The sequence below is a fragment of the Podarcis filfolensis genome (assembly GCF_964270895.1).
Source record: "Podarcis filfolensis genome assembly, chromosome: 17".
Taxonomy (NCBI): domain Eukaryota; kingdom Metazoa; phylum Chordata; class Lepidosauria; order Squamata; family Lacertidae; genus Podarcis; species Podarcis filfolensis.
Genome location: NC_139621.1, coordinates 7,148,084 through 7,163,439, shown reverse-complemented (window position 1 = coordinate 7,163,439; position 15,356 = coordinate 7,148,084). Strand labels below are relative to the sequence as shown.

General features: G+C 50.3%; 1 long non-coding RNA gene across 1 annotated transcript; it reads left to right on the top strand.

The window, feature by feature from the left end:
* The first annotated feature begins 92 nt into the window (after positions 1–92).
* LOC310753092 lies at positions 93–8,150 on the top strand. The gene is made up of 3 exons (XR_014543173.1): positions 93–268; positions 518–2,990; positions 6,233–8,150. It is a non-coding gene; the product is annotated as an uncharacterized lncRNA (long non-coding RNA).
* Positions 8,151–15,356: the final 7,206 nt, after the last annotated feature.

Here is a 15,356-nt window from a genome sequence, read left to right as displayed (position 1 = left end):
ACAGTGGACCGGCCCCCTGCTGAAAAAGTTTGCTGACCCCTGTATTAAGGGTCTCCTGTGGTTTCCACTGCTGCTTCAGCTCCAGGAGCAGATCCTTCACTCACATTGAGAGACTGTTTTGCAAATGCAGTGCTGACAGCTCCAGAAGTCAAGGTTGGCTTTAAGATTTGCGGGACTCCTGCAACCCAACCCTTCCAACCATCTCAACTGCCCGGAATGAGGCATCTTCAGCTGGGAGTAGCATTGCCTAGATGCGCAGGCCAAGGCTGTTATGTACTGAAGTTCTCACCCTGGGCCAGCAGGGGGATACTGTAGATAGTTATGCAAATAAGGGATTGAAAGTGGCGTTCAGTGATTGGATAGTTTTAGAAAGTTGCTACAGTAACATTGTACTGGAGCTCTATATAAGCAGGCTGACTGAACCCTTCAGTTCAGTTCTGTTCTGGCCTGTGAATAAACAAGAGCTGTTTGAAGAATCACTGTGTCGTCTGATATGTTCACCCACAACTTAACAAAGGCAGCAGGATCAGAAGTGGAAGTCCACAGCCATTCTGGGATGTGTCTGCAGGCGAGGGAAGGCAAAGAGGTTTCAGCAAAGGGCCACAATGAGTCAAAGAAAGGGCCCAAAGGCCTGCGCTTGGATCAGTTCAGAATTTTAAACCTTTCTGCGTGGCATCGAGCACCTATGGCAAAATTAGGAGCACAAGGCAAATAGATGACCTGTTCAGCCAGAAATAGGAGTGCTAAATTGATAAATTATCACAGGTGGTCCAAAATACCAGAGACTAGGGTGGTTGGCAAGGAAAACCCAGTGTTCATGTTTGGCTGTAGGGCTGTCATATTGCAACCTGGAGGTCTATGCTGAAGGTTTAAATAGCTAATGCTGCAAAAAAACACACGCAGATGCAGCTTGTCCTGATCATCCTGCTGTGTAGCACAGCTGGAGTCAATGGGACAGGGTAGAAAAAGCTGCAGCCTGCCTTATGTCTTGCTGCTCTGGGCTGTTTCAATGTACAACCTGGCAACTGTTCTCTTGCGGGTTCAATGAACCTCAGAAGGTTGAGACCGTGTGTCTTGGGGTTAAATCCTCCCCATAGGTTTATGGCATGGGCAAGATCTGAACTCAGTCCCGTAGCTGCTACTACACTGGCAATACAGTTGGAAATTTGGGGGTGCTAGGTGTCTGGGATGCAGGTGGCACTGTGGGTTAAACCACAGAGCCTAGGGCTTGCCGATCAGAAGGTCGGCGGTTCAAATCCCCGCAACAGGGTGAGCTCCTGTTGCTCGGTCCCTGCTCCTGCCAACCTAGCAGTTCGAAAGCACCTCAAAGTGCAAGTAGATAAATAGGTACCGCTCCGGCGGGAAGGTAAACAGCGTTTCTGTGTGCTGCTCTGGTTCGCCAGAAGCGGCTTAGTCATGCTGGCCACATGACCCGGAAGCTGTATGCTGGATCCCTCAGCCAATAAAGCGAGATGAGCGCCGCAACCCCAGAGTCGTCCGCGACTCGACCTAATGGTCAGTGGTCCCGTTACCCTTTAGGTGTCTGGGAGAGCTTTAGTGCTGCGACTTGAGCCAGAGTCTATGGCTTTTAGGAGCAGACATTTAGCACACATGTCTCTGCACACAAGTTTACAGGGGCTGCCTCCTTGCGAATCAGCCACTGAAACTACCTAAAGAGCTGGGAGCAGGCAAATCTGGAGTAGTTGTGATACCCATCGTGCGCAGGTGTGAGTGTACCCACTGAACTTCCCCATATGCCTATCTCTGAGTTTTATCACAGATAACTAACTGAAAGAGGTGCAGAGTATTTTCAAAAGTAAAACCTGTGGGAACAAAAGGTGCATGTTTTCAATAGGCTAAACTAGCCTTCCCTAACCTGGTGCCCTACAGATGTTGTTGTACCAAAGCTCCTATCATCCATATCCTCTGGTCATGCTGGCTGGGGCTGATGGGACTTGTTGTCCAAAGCATGTGGAAGGCACCACAATGGGCGGGCGAGGCTGGGTTAAACCAATAGGATTCTTGCCAGTGAAATAGGATAAGCAAGTTCAGGCAGTGGCAGACTCCACCAGGGAGTTATCTAGTGCTGCTCTGGCTCATTTCAGGGGACTAAACTCCCTGGGTCAATTCTGGCTGTACGTTCCATGTTCATTCTGGTGTGCCTGGCTAGCAGCACCTGAAGACTAAAGGCTGTGTGGGCAGGGGTAGGATGGGAAATAAGGTTGTGTAATTTCTGTGCGGTTGGGGTTTGGCAATGTTTTCTGAACTCCCTGCCTTGTCTCTTTAGCCCAGATGGCTGCTGGTTCGCTTTGACTCAATGCAAACAAATGTCCCCCTCCTCCCGCTGGCCTAGGGCACCCCCCATTCTGAACATTTGCCCCTCTCAAGGCAGAGCACTTTAGCATTTAGGGGTGCCCTGTCTTCTGCCTTGTGCCCAAAGCAACTCCGGTACCGGCACTGCCCCACTCAGGAGCTTTGCCCAACCAGCTGGTGGTGGCGGAGCCAGAAAGCAGCCTTGTGCCCCAGGTGTGCCAGGCCTGGCTTGAGGCTGCAGTGGAACAATTTGTACAAAACGAATTAGCAGCGGCGGCAGGCAGGCCTGGAGGGAATATTCCGGCTGGTAAATGTGCTGAACCTTCTGGGCCCCACCCAGCTGGGAAGTGAGTTTCCGGAGCTGCCACATAATCTTGGTGCTTTGAATGCTCTATTTTTAGGGCTGCTTTCAACTGATTTGGGAGCTGCACCGCTCGCCCTTGGCATCGCTGTCTCAGTAGGTCGGGGGGGAGTGGGCAGGCCCACCTCCCCAATTCTCTCCCCGCCCCCCAGCCCAGCAAGGATGTTTCAGTCTGCAGTCTCAGAAGCAAAGGTCGGAGCAGGAGACTAATCACTCTCTCACCTTCCTTGTTTTTCTGCAGAGACACTCTGGCGACAGGACTGGCCCCCTCGAGGCATCGCAGACCCCAAATCTCCTGGGCCTCTCTCAACCTCTGGTGAGTCTCATTCCGCTTCTTCAGCTGTACACACACACCTTGCACTTAAAGCACCACCTGCACCAAAAACCCCGGAGAACTGTAGGTTGCTGGGAATAATAATAATAATAATAATAATAATAATAATAATAATAATTTATTATTTATACCCCACCCATCTGGCTGAGTTTCCCCAGCCACTCTGGGCGGCTCCCAATCAAATGCTAAAAACAGTACAGCATTAAATATTAAAAACTTCCCTGAACAGGGCTGCCTTCAGATGTAGCTCTGTGAGGGGTGAACTACACTTCCCAGAATTCTTTGGGGCTCTGTGAGGGGTGAACTACACTTCCCAGAATTCTTTGGAGAGGGAAAATGTGCTTTGAATGTATGGTATGGACACACTCTTGGTCTCCCTTTGCCTGCAGTCCTGAACACAAATGTTAAGAAACAAGGTTGGCTCTGAGGCGGAGGAGGTGCTTTGCTGCCGCTCTGTCCTTTCTCGCCAAGCCAGCATGGTCAATGGTCAGGGATTGTGGGAACTATGAAAATATCTGTAGGGCACCATGTGACAGAAAGCTGGTCTATATCCTTCTAAGTACAAGTCTGAAGTGTCCCTCCAATTTTACCCCAGGGACAATCCCATCTGCCCTAAATATCAAAAGATTAGAGAAATGTTGAATTACAATAGTCCTCTAAGGTAGGCCAGTATACCTGAAGGAGCGTCTCCACCCCCATCATTCAGCCCGGACACTGAGGTCCAGCGCCGAGGGCCTTCTGGCGGTTCCCTCGCTGCGAGAAGCCAAGTTACAGGGAACCAGGCAGAGGGCCTTCTCGGTAGTGGCACCCACCCTGTGGAACGCCCTCCTACCAGATGTCAAAGAGAAAAACAACTATCAGACTTTTATAAGACATCTGAAGGCAGCCCTGTTTAGGGAAGCTTTTAATGTTTGACACACTATTGTATTTTAATATTTTGTTGGAAGCTGCCCAGAGTGTCTGGGGAAACCCAGCCAGATGGGCGGGGTATAAATAATAAATTATTGTTATTATAGGCCAATACTATCATTCCTTCTTCAGCTCATTGTCATTCCGACTCCAAAGACATAGAAACTGGCAGAGGAGAGAGCTTCGTGAAAGCATAAGCCCTCAACGTTACAGGTGAAGATGTTATGGACCTGCTGTCCTGCCTCAGGCTTGCTTTTAAGTGCCACAAACAAGGTGGCACATGGAGCAGGCCTCAGGCCTTAAGGCGACTGAGTCTCAGCAATGAGAATTGAGCCATGTAGACACGCAGCTCCCACTTTACAAGGGTTCACAGTGTGAAAATTCACTTATCTGAACACGAAGAATTAGTACCCAGACCTCACTGTATGGACCGTAAATTCAGATATCCAAACAGAAAGCATTTTTTACTTCCTTGTTTGCCTTTTGCTGGTTAGCTGAGGGAGGGAGAGGGAACAACTGGACAAACCAGAGAGCAATTTCCCTGGGTTTTCCTGGGTTTTATTCCAGCCTTGGGGAGTCAAAATTCCACGGTCAGTAACGCTCTGGAAAATTTTGCATAAGAATCAATGGGAATTGTTGGCTCGTTATGCAAACGCTTGCCTGAGGAGCGATTTCCAGGGAGCGCATTGTGTTCGTAAAGTGGGACCTGTGTGGGTCACACTCATGCAAACTCACTTCACCTCTCGTATATCTCAACATTCAGATGACTCTTTGCTAAATGGGTGGGCTGCCTCCATAGAAATGTCTTGCCTTTGAGGCGGCATCAAGGAATATGAAAAGCTGTCAGCAGTGCTTGTTATCTGCGATAGCTCATTCCCACATGCAGGTCGAGAGTCAGTGCTGCAGTCATCACATGCTAAGTATGCATGTGAGAACAAACTCTAACACCCTTGGGGATAAGGGGTCCAGTTTTGGCTGGGTGGAAGCAAAAGGAAAAGGCTGGCTCTGGCAAAGTGGGGTTAGCACTGGTAAGAGGGCACCAGTATTGGCCCCAGTTTAGGCCGGGTTCTCTTCCCTTGCAGCCAGTTTGTGGGCCCTCCCCATGGCTCTGAGGCACAGAGAGCTTTGCTGTCCCATGGCCCTGCTTTCTGAGACTGAGGCCCAAAGGGCATGCTACTTTAGACATGTTGTTGCATTTGAAATGCATTTGGAGGGGGGTTGGCATCAGGTTCGTGTGAGGTGTTCCTGACTAAAACTGCTCCCTCAAAGCTTTTCGTTTGTTTGTTTGTTGTTGTTGTTTGCCCCCGCAGGAGCTTCCCTTCCAGTGCAGGGAGCATTTTTGTTAGGACAGTAATAATAATAATAATAATAATAATAATAATAATAATAATAATAATAATGTTTATACCCCACCCATCTGGCTGGGCGGCTTCCAACAAAATATTAAAATACAATAGTCTGTTAAACATTACAAGCTTCCCTAAACAGGGCTGCCTTCAGTTGTCTTCTAAAAGTCTGGTACAGTCATACCTCGGGTTAAATGTGCTTCAGGTTGAGCGCTTTCAGGTTGCGCTCTGCGGAGACCCGGAAGTAACAGAATGCATTGCTTTCGGGTTTCGCCGCTCGCGCATGCGCAGACGGTCAAAATGATGTCATGCGCATGCGTGGAAGTGGCGAATCGCAGCATGCGCAGATGCGCAGTCACAGGTTGCGTTTGCTTCTGGATGCGAATGGGGCTCCGGAACGGATCCCATTCATATCCAGGAGTACCACTGTAGTTGTTTTTCTCTTTGACATCTGGTGGGAGGCCGTTCCACAGGGTGGGCGCCACTACCGAGAAGGCCCTCTGCGTAGCAGAGGAGGAAAGCGTTAACCCTCCCCCTGCCTGGTCATGCCCACTACAATCCCCATCCTGATGCCTGCCCACCTTAAATGCAATGGTACATTTCGTTTGACGTGTGTGCCCTTTGGTCCCCAGCCGTCCCCTTCTCGCCACATGACATGGTTCAAGTATGCACTTAGAGGTATTTTTAAGCATACACGTAAAAAACATATATGACATGTCAGGCACATCAAACATCTTGTGTTGTAGAGACAACCTCATCAGGGAGCTGCGACATGGCCCCTTCCCATGCCCATTTTGTATGACGAAACAGTGGGGTGGGGGCCTATCCTTGTGTGTCTTGCTGCTTCTACTCCCCTCTTCCTGCAGCGGCTCGCAGCTGGATGCAGGGGGTGAGGTTTTCAAGAAGTAAAAAGCTCTCTCACCTTGTGACCTGCTGCCACCTGATTCATGGCTGTCTTTTCTCTTCCAGCTCACACCCCAAGGTCTCTCCCCGATGCCTCCCCTCTCCTGCCGCCGCTGCCGCTGCCAGTTGGGGTTCCTGGTGATGTGATTTTATCTTGACGCTCCGAATCACATTGCCAGGGATTTCCAACCGTCGGTGAGCGAGAGACATCACACCCGACTTGGATGGGAGGCAGCAGAGGCTCCCCAGCAGTTGTGGGAAGGTGAGAAGTCTGCCCAAAGTGTGGCAAATGTGTCACCAGCCTCGTGCATGGCTGCTATACCTGAGGAGTGGGGGAACGGCGGCGCATGCACTCATGTGCGAGTGGGGGTTGGGGGCTTCAGCAAGGAGCATGGGGTTCGCCAGGAAAGACCTCCCGACTGCAAAGGGCAGGGCTTAGCCCACCTGTGAACAGCGTTTGGTTCCATCATGTTCACAGTGGCTAAGTTCCGCCACTTGGAGTCCATTGTCCCCACATGCAGGCGCATGACACAACTTCATCCCTCAGCTAAGTCTTGCCAAGAAAAGATGCCAGCCAGCCTGCGTACTCTACCTTTAAAGCACCCCCAAGAATCTAGTTTGTTGAGGGTGCTAGAAATAGTAGCTCTCTGAGGGGTAAACTACAGATCTCAAAATTATTAATTGGGGGGTAGGAATGTACTATGGTGTGTAGTGAGCAGGTGATTCTGGACTTACTGGTCCATGCAGCGATTCCTGACATGGTACCTATGCTTGCTTTGCCCCCCCCCCCACTTGGAGCCTGACCCTCCCAATGTCTAATAGATGTTTTTGGGAGGGGTTGGCTTGTGGGGGTAGCCTGTTTGTGGGTTTGCTTTGGGTTTTTTTGGGGGGGTAGGCATTCCACCAATTTGGAGCAGGGTGATGGCCCTGGACTTCACGAGTGTTAAATGGATACAGTGGTACCTTGGTAGTCGAATGGCTTAGTTGTTGAACAAATCGGCTCCCGGACGTCGCAAACCCAGAAGTGAGTGTTCCGGTTTGCAAATGTTTTTTGGAAGCCAAATGTCTGACGGGGCTTCCGTGGCTTCCGATTGAGTGCAGGAAGCTCCTGCAGCCAATCGGAAGCCGTGCCTTGGTTTTCGAACCATTTCAAGAATCGAACGGATTCCTGTAAAGGATTAAATTCGAGAACCAAGGTACCACTGTATTTGGTTGGTGCCTACATTTCCTTAAGATTTCCAAATGTATCCCCCCGGCTCAAGAAGATTTGAGACCCCCAGTCCTCCTTATTTGTCCAGAGCAATTGAATATGTGACAAGCAGTCCCTGCTGTGTTTGGTCCTGTCTCTCCCCTGCCCCCTCCTTCTGAGTGGGGCCCTGGACATCTGCCCCCAAATACTGCCTTAATGGCATCATGGAAGACCCTGATATGGGACAGAAAATGCAGAGTGGGTGGATGGGGGTTGAGATAGAGAAGGTCTTCTTTGTTCTGAGCTGGAGAGGGTTGGTGGGGCGGGGGCAGGCAGAGGAGGGGCGTGGAGACCCCAGCTTCCTCCATGGGGCTCTGCCTCCCGTGCCTACTGAGCTGATACTCAGTTGCTTTAGATAAACTGGCTCAGTTCAGCAGGAACAGGAGTCTTGCCCAGACCTTGCAAAGATTCAGCTGCTGGCTGGGGAACCCCACACCTCCGAGGACGCAGGCAATGGTCACAGCTGGATTGTCATCACCTCCAACAACACTGTGAAGGGGCACAGCCTGAGCTGCACGTGTGCCACGGAGGACACTGAGCCTGGCAGGGCCCCCCTCCCAGGAAAACAGCTGGTTCTGCTGGATGTCAGGAGTGCCCAGCCAAAACCTTCTCACCTTCTCCACCAGACCTCATACAACTTCACTGTTCCTCTGCATCACTCTGTGAGAGCGTCTGCACCATCTTTGGAGGCTGGCCTTGCATCACCCCACATGTAAATAAACAGTTGCTGTTAAACGGTTGTCGGCTCCTTGCTTGGATTTCCGCCTGTTGAATAGAACGGAAGCAGAGATTTTCAACCTTTTTGAGTCCACAGCTCCCTTGACCAACCATTCTTTCTGCGGCACACCTGTGGGGCTCAGGAGCCCAGTTCTGTCACCCCTTGCCTGCATAGCTGGCAGCCTCTCACCCTTTTTCGAACACCCTCCCTTGTGGAGGGTTCCCTCAGTCTCCTCTCCTCTCCCCTCTCCTTGGGAGTCCTCCGGGAAGCTGCCGCTGCCATCCCTGGTCTCTGAACTTCCCCCACCCCAAAGAGGGATGCTTCCCAGAGGCACCATTCACCTGCAGATAGTCAGGGCTGCTGCAATGAACAGCTGTGCAAGCCTTTGGGAGGCAGAGATGCCAGACAAAATCAGGGGTGCGAGGGAAGGAAAGAAAGAGGGACAGAGGCCAGGGTGGCCCACGGCACCTCTGATCATCTTTCAAGGGTGCCACGACACACAGGTTGAAAACCACTGGTTTACGGGATTATAAGTATGGCATCCAGGAGCCAGCAGGGCTTTATTCTTACTGCCTTCAGTAGGGTGGATGTCCTCCCCTCCCCGAACCCCACTGCCCCTGTGATGTCATGCGCTGAGACAACAAGGTGAGGCATTGTAGGGGGTGCAGCATTCTCCCTCGTGTTGTGAACACCTGAAGCCATCTGCCCAGGCAGGGCACAGAGTGAACCTTCCCACTCTCCCCAACGCAGCACCCCATCATGCACTCTGCCAGCAAGTCCAGGCTTCGTGAGCAATTAAGGGATTAGAGGAGAGGAGTGGCGCTGGGGATCCCACCCACTCTGAGTCATGCCAGGGCTGAGCCCAAGAGGCCCCTCTCCGCACACCCCTGCCTGTAGGTGTAAGATGGTGGAGCTGGAATGTTAATGCTGGAGTGTACCAAGGCGCAACAGGGGAGGGCAGCTGGGGTAGCAGGGGAGGTGAAACACAGAATGGGTGGGGTCCAAGTACACCTCGTTGTAGCACAGGGCGCAGGGGTTGGAGACAGGGGACTTGGTGATCCTTGGTGGCTGCTCAGCAGCACCTGTTATGGAGAGGGAGTGCATCCTGTCCATTGAGACAAAGGACACATTCTGTGAATGGCTCCTGGGAACCAGCTGCCAGGCACCTTTACTGTCCCAGCTGATCGAATCCCTTTGTTTCTTTTATTTACAGAAGCATTCATACAGCGCCAATTCATACAATATAACATGGTGGGGTAAACAATATATGCAGTAAAGCACCTTTAAAAAAAAAATCATTAAATGACTGGCTAATAAAAAATTAAGCAGCAACGTAGGCCTATACATACAAAGGTCTTCAAAGAGGCACCTGAATATGAAAGGTAAGGGTGCCTGTTGTTTCTCGACTGAGTGTTCCACAGCAGGCATGTGCTGGCACTACGTGCCCAACTTCTGTCTGAGGCCTTTGTAGCATGGGGAACAGCTGGTGATCTCAGTGATGGAGCTGGGGTATAAGGGCTCTGGGGGTCCCCAAGTTATCTTGGATCCAAGTTGTTTGGGGATCTGTACACAAGAGCATTAGGGATGCGGGTGGCGCTATGGGTTAAACCACAGAGCCCAGGGCTTGCCGATCAGAAGGTTGGCGGTTCAAATCCCCTTGACTGGGTGAGCTCCCATTGCTCGGTCCCAGCTCCTGCCAACCTAGCAGTTCGAAAGCACCTCAAAGTGCAAGTAGATAAATAGGTACCACTCTGGTGGGAAGGTAAACGGCGTTTCCGTGTGCTGCTCTGGTTCGCCAGAAGCGGCTTAGTCATGCTGGCCCCATGACCCAGAAGCTGTACACCGGATCCCTCGGCCAATAAAGCGAGATGAGCGCCACAACCCCAGAGTCGGCCACGACTGGACCTAATGGTCAGGGGTCCCTTTACCTTTATACAAGAGCCTTGAACCTGGCCCAGTAGCCGATGAGCAGCCTGTTGGGGGACTGAGTATTGATCCACACTGCAGAGACAGCTGAGCAGGTCCCCCTTTCTGGATGATGCAAACGAAAACCAAGGGTGCAGGGAGTTGGGGGACGATTTGCCCTGGAACCTTCCAACAAAATGTTGCGGTTTACTTCAGTCTCTGTCACTAGCATTCTCACATGCTGCCCCTTCGCTCCCAAGAGAATTCGTTCAAATCCGATGCGCCAACATCAGGATTGCAGGAGATGGGATTGGTTGCCCAGCATCCATGTCACCCTCTTCTCCTCACCACGGATGGCCTTTTTGTTTCAGGTGTGAAAATGCCCAAGGCAAGAACTGTCCAAAGTCCTCAAGGTCAACCCAAGACATTTTGGCACCTGAAGACCCAGCACAACCGACCAGGAAGTTCTCCCATGCAAATGCTACTGCAACCACTGCCAGGCTGTGTCCCCCTTGGGCTGATCAACCGCCTCCCTTCATTTTGCTCCAAATCTACCATCTGCAGGAGCTGCCTCATAGCAGGGACAGAGGTGGCTGCAGGGCACAACAACTGGTTCGGCCACACGGCACCACACCACACGGGTTGCCACAACAGTGATGTAGAACAGAGCACAAGAGGCAGGGGTGCCAAATATTAGCATCACTGAAATTTGAGAGCTCAAGTCAGCCACTAGCAGAGCTGATGGCCCACCAAGTCCCCACCGCTCCATTTACCCAGACATATCCTCTCAAATATATGTATTCAGCTGGAGTTCTCATGCCAGTCCAAAGCTGGAGACAGACGACAAATTACTCCCTTCCCCAAAAGTAATTTTATTTAATACTGTCAATAGAGATCCAGTAAAAATCAAAATACAAGTAACAAGGGAAAAGTATAGGTAATGATATAACAGAATGAGAAAACAATAATAAGGGTGAACTACATATTCATCTAGATGGAATGTATGTGTTTGTACGCACACACACGCTTGAATAACTAACAATGTCCCAAGGAGTATTTATAGGTTTGTATTTTCCTGTACTTTCTTGCACTTCATAAGCATGCTCCATTTCCCCACAGAACAATTACAGAGTTGCAGAAGACATCTTTTTAAGGCGAGGTGAAGTTGTGTGATAGCTCCATCATGCCTGTGTGGTGGTCACACACATTTCTTTCTCTCACTGTTTTCTCTGGGCAAATAGTTGGGTTTTCCTCCAAGTTTCGGAAGCACACTACAAAAACCTGCAGCGCCTGTTTGCCCAGAGAGGGACAAGGGAACACACCGAGGACACATAGGCACCTATCACAAATAAGCTCATCAGGTTCAGAGTGGAAATTGGGAGGGGGGCAATTAGAGTCTCTTTGGGGGAGGGCTGCTTCAAGCTTGGCAAGGTCCACCCAAGACTAGGGTTGCCATAGGATTGCCTAGGGTTTCAAAAAATGAAAATAGTTGTTGAGCTTTTATTGGCCAATGTTGTTCAGCATTTGGGGGGGGGGGAGTAGCAAAGGTGCTGAGCTTTTGTTTTAGTTTTGTCCAAACTTTTTGAGCTATTTTAAAGGAAATTCACCAAAATCTAGACTTTGAGACATTTCAGCAATTTCTGCCCACTGTTTCTGACTGCCATATTGTCCAGGGCATTGTCCAGGGAATTCTGGCCATATGGCAACCCTACGCCAAGACCCTCAAGTTAAGGCCAGCTCATGATATCTTGACGCGGGTGGCGCTGTGGGTAAAACCTCAGCGCCTAGGACTTGCCGATCGCATGGTCGGCGGTTCGAATCCCCGCGACGGGGTGAGCTCCCGTCGTTCGGTCCCAGCGCCTGCCAACCTAGCAGTTCAAAAGCACCCCCAGGTGCAAGTAGATAAATAGGGACCGCTTACCAGCGGGAAGGTAAACGGCGTTCCATGTGCTGCGCTGGCTCGCCAGATGCAGCTTGTCGCGCTGGCCACGTGACCTGGAAGTGTCTGCGGACAGCGCTGGCTCCCGGCCTATAGAGTGAGATGAGCGCACAACCCTAGAGTCTGGCAAGACTGGCCCGTACGGGCAGTGGTACCTTTACCTTTACCTTTACTTTACATGATATCTTGATGCAGGAGGAGGATGCAGGAGAATTCATGTCCTACTCCCAACAATAATTAACGTGGGATATTCTCCGCCAGGACATTTCTCCATGGGAGCCACACTGCGTGCAAATCCATGAGGTCAGGGTAAGAGTTGCGGGGCTTATCTGTCTCTAGCCCATCTCTGGGAGCACAGGCCATTCCTGGAGGACCTTGTATCCCTGTGTAGACACTGCTGCTGTGTGCAGAGAGGGCAAGCTCCCTCTGGCCCAGCGAGCTCTGTTTAGCAGTTGTAAGTGCATGGAGTGGGAGGGGGCAGGCAAGGGGGTGACGTGAGGGCGCCCGGCAGTTGAAACAACCCCGTCAGGAAGTCCTCGTCTGTCCAGAGCTTTTTGATGTATGCTCCACTATAAATAGGCCTGGAGGAAATGGAGCTATCCTGGAAGCAGATCCTTCCTTTTCCACCCACACTGCACACCCATGCTGAGCTGAACTGCAGTCTGGGCAAGGGGGGCCCAGAAAGAGAGGCAGGGGGCAGGGAAGGGGCCTTTCACCAATGCAGCCTGGAGATCGGGGCAAGGCAGCGGGGATCTGGGTCCCCTGGCCTGGCTGGGTCTTATCTAAACCCAGCAAAGAATTTTCTGCAGTCAAGAGGACAGTGGCGAGTACAGCCTGGACTCAAGGCCACCAACAACCTCAGAGATTGCAGGGGCCGGTTTTTGTTATGGAGGGGGAGGCCAGGCAGTCTGCACATGCTCGAAGGCACTCTCTTCACATACTCCAGGGCTAAGCAGAGCTGAGCCTATAGCTAAGGAAAGACAACCCTGACCATTTCAGTTCTCCGAGTTTCTCATTTTTACAGGTTTTCACATTTCCGCAGCAATGTGCGATTTGTTTTAATCATGAAAATCCGCTAGCATTTTTGTGCATGCATTTTTGACTAATATATACACTTAGAAACAATTTCCCTGATAGGCTTTTTTGTACAGTGGTACCTCGGGTTACAGACGCTTCAGGTTACAGACTTTGCTAACCCAGAAATAGTACCTCAGGTTAAGAACTGTGCTTCAGGATGAGAACAGAAATTGCGCAGCGGTGGCACAGCAGCAGTGGGAGGCTCCATTAGCTAAAGTGGTACCTCAGGTTAAGAACAGTTTCAGGTTAAGAACGGACCTCCAGAACGAATTAAGTTCTTAACCTGAAGTAACACTGTATACTATTTTCTCATTGGTGTGTGAATTTGGTAATTTCTTATTAAAATTCTAACATAACAGAATTTCTCCTCCAACCTAGCAGTCAAAACAGCCAAGCTCTAGGACAAAACCCAGAGAGAGTGTGGCATTAAAAATACCCCCACCCCTTTTACAGCTCAGCAATTCTCCCTCCCTTGATCAGAGCAACTAAAATACAGAGTCATCACCACAGCCAGATGAGAGACATCACTCTGAAGCGACTGCTATTTATATCTCCTGGTGGCTGGAGGCTCATTTTGCTGGGAGCCAAATGACAGCCCTGGTGGAGAAAAGGGAGTCTTTCAAGGTTTCATGTGATCCTTGGAGACAGTACTCCATGCCCTGGAATAAATATATGTCAGAGTCTTATTTATTAATCACAGCAATATCCCAATCTTCCTCCAAGGTCCCCCAAGTAGGGCCAACCTATTTTATTCTCACACTAACCCTAGGAGGATGTAGAATAGCAAAGTACCTCCATGGCTGATTTGAGCCCCACCCAAATGCAACATACTATAGGAACATAGGAGGAACTTTGGTCTATCTAGCTCAGTGTTGTCTACACAGACTGGCAGCGTCTCTCCAGGGTTCTATGGGATCTAGGGGTCTTAGTAGATCACAAGCTTAACACAAGTCAGCAGTGTGATGCAGCAGCAAAAAAACCCCTAATGCTATTCTAGGCTGCATCAACAGAAGTCTAGGGTAGTCATAGTTCCACTGTATTCTACCTTGGTCAGACCACACCTGAAATATGGTGTCCAGTTCTGGGCACCACAGTTTAAAAAGGATATTGACAAGCCAGAATGTGTGCCAAGGAAGGAGACCAAGATGATCAGGAGTCTGGAAATCAAGCCTTATGAGGAATGGTTGAGGGAGCTGGGTATGTTTAGCCTGGAGAAGAGGAGACTGAATGGAGATATGTCAGCTATCTTCAAATATCTTAGCAGCTGTCCCATGGAAGATGAAGCTTGTTATCTCCTGCTCCGGAGGGTAGGACTCGGACCGCTTCAAGTTACCAGAAAAGAGGTTTTGACTAAACATCAGGAATAACTTTCTGACAGTAAGACAGGGGAACAGGCTCTCTTGGGAGATGGTGGGCTCTCCTTCCTTGGAGGCTTTTAAGCAGAGGTTGGGACACGTGTCCATGCTTGAGTTTTCTGCATTGCAGGGGGTTGGACTAGATGACCCTCTGAGTCCTTTCCAACTCCACAATTCTGTGATTCTATTCCTCTTTGGGTCAATAAAGAAGATCAGGTGATCAGAGCAAATTAGGCCTGCTCTTTTATTTGCTAAGAACATACCTACCAGGAACATTTAACCTGATGTTTATACCACTTTAACTTTCCCCAAAGAATGCTTGTGGTTGCAGTTTGAACAGGGTGCCATGAATTCTCTAATGAGGAATCTCTATCCCACCCACAATCTAGAACTGTAGTCCTCGCCCCCACCCCAATTGCTGAGGAGATGGACTGGGGGAAGAGCAAACCGTTCAAAGAGTATGATGTTCAGAGAGGTCTGAACACTGACCTCAACCTCTCATTTTAGAAGTTAAGCAGAGATACTTGTCGGTTGCACCCAGCCCTGGTTCTCCCAGCCCAGCCCAGCTACCCTTAGAGGCTCTTAGGCCTCTTGGAGGGGAGAAGATGCTTAATCCTTCTTATTCAGCCACCTGCCACCTCCCCTGCCCCCCCAAACTTCCCTTCCGGGCATCTTGTGCTTCAACGCCACGTTTGCAATGCAACTACAGGGTTGGAAAGGCGGGTGGTGGGCAACTGGCAAGAACTAAGCAGCACCCACAAGCCACCCATACTTCCTCTGTGGCAAGGATATGTTGCAAGTTTAAAAAAAGGAAATGGGGGCTTAGGACTGCACAGGACTGTTAACCAGCAGCTCGAAGGCACCCCAGTTCCCAGGAACTTTCCAAAATAGGAGCAAGAGAGCACACAAAGAAGGAAATGAGTCAAGGCCCAAGCAGAAGTGTTTGA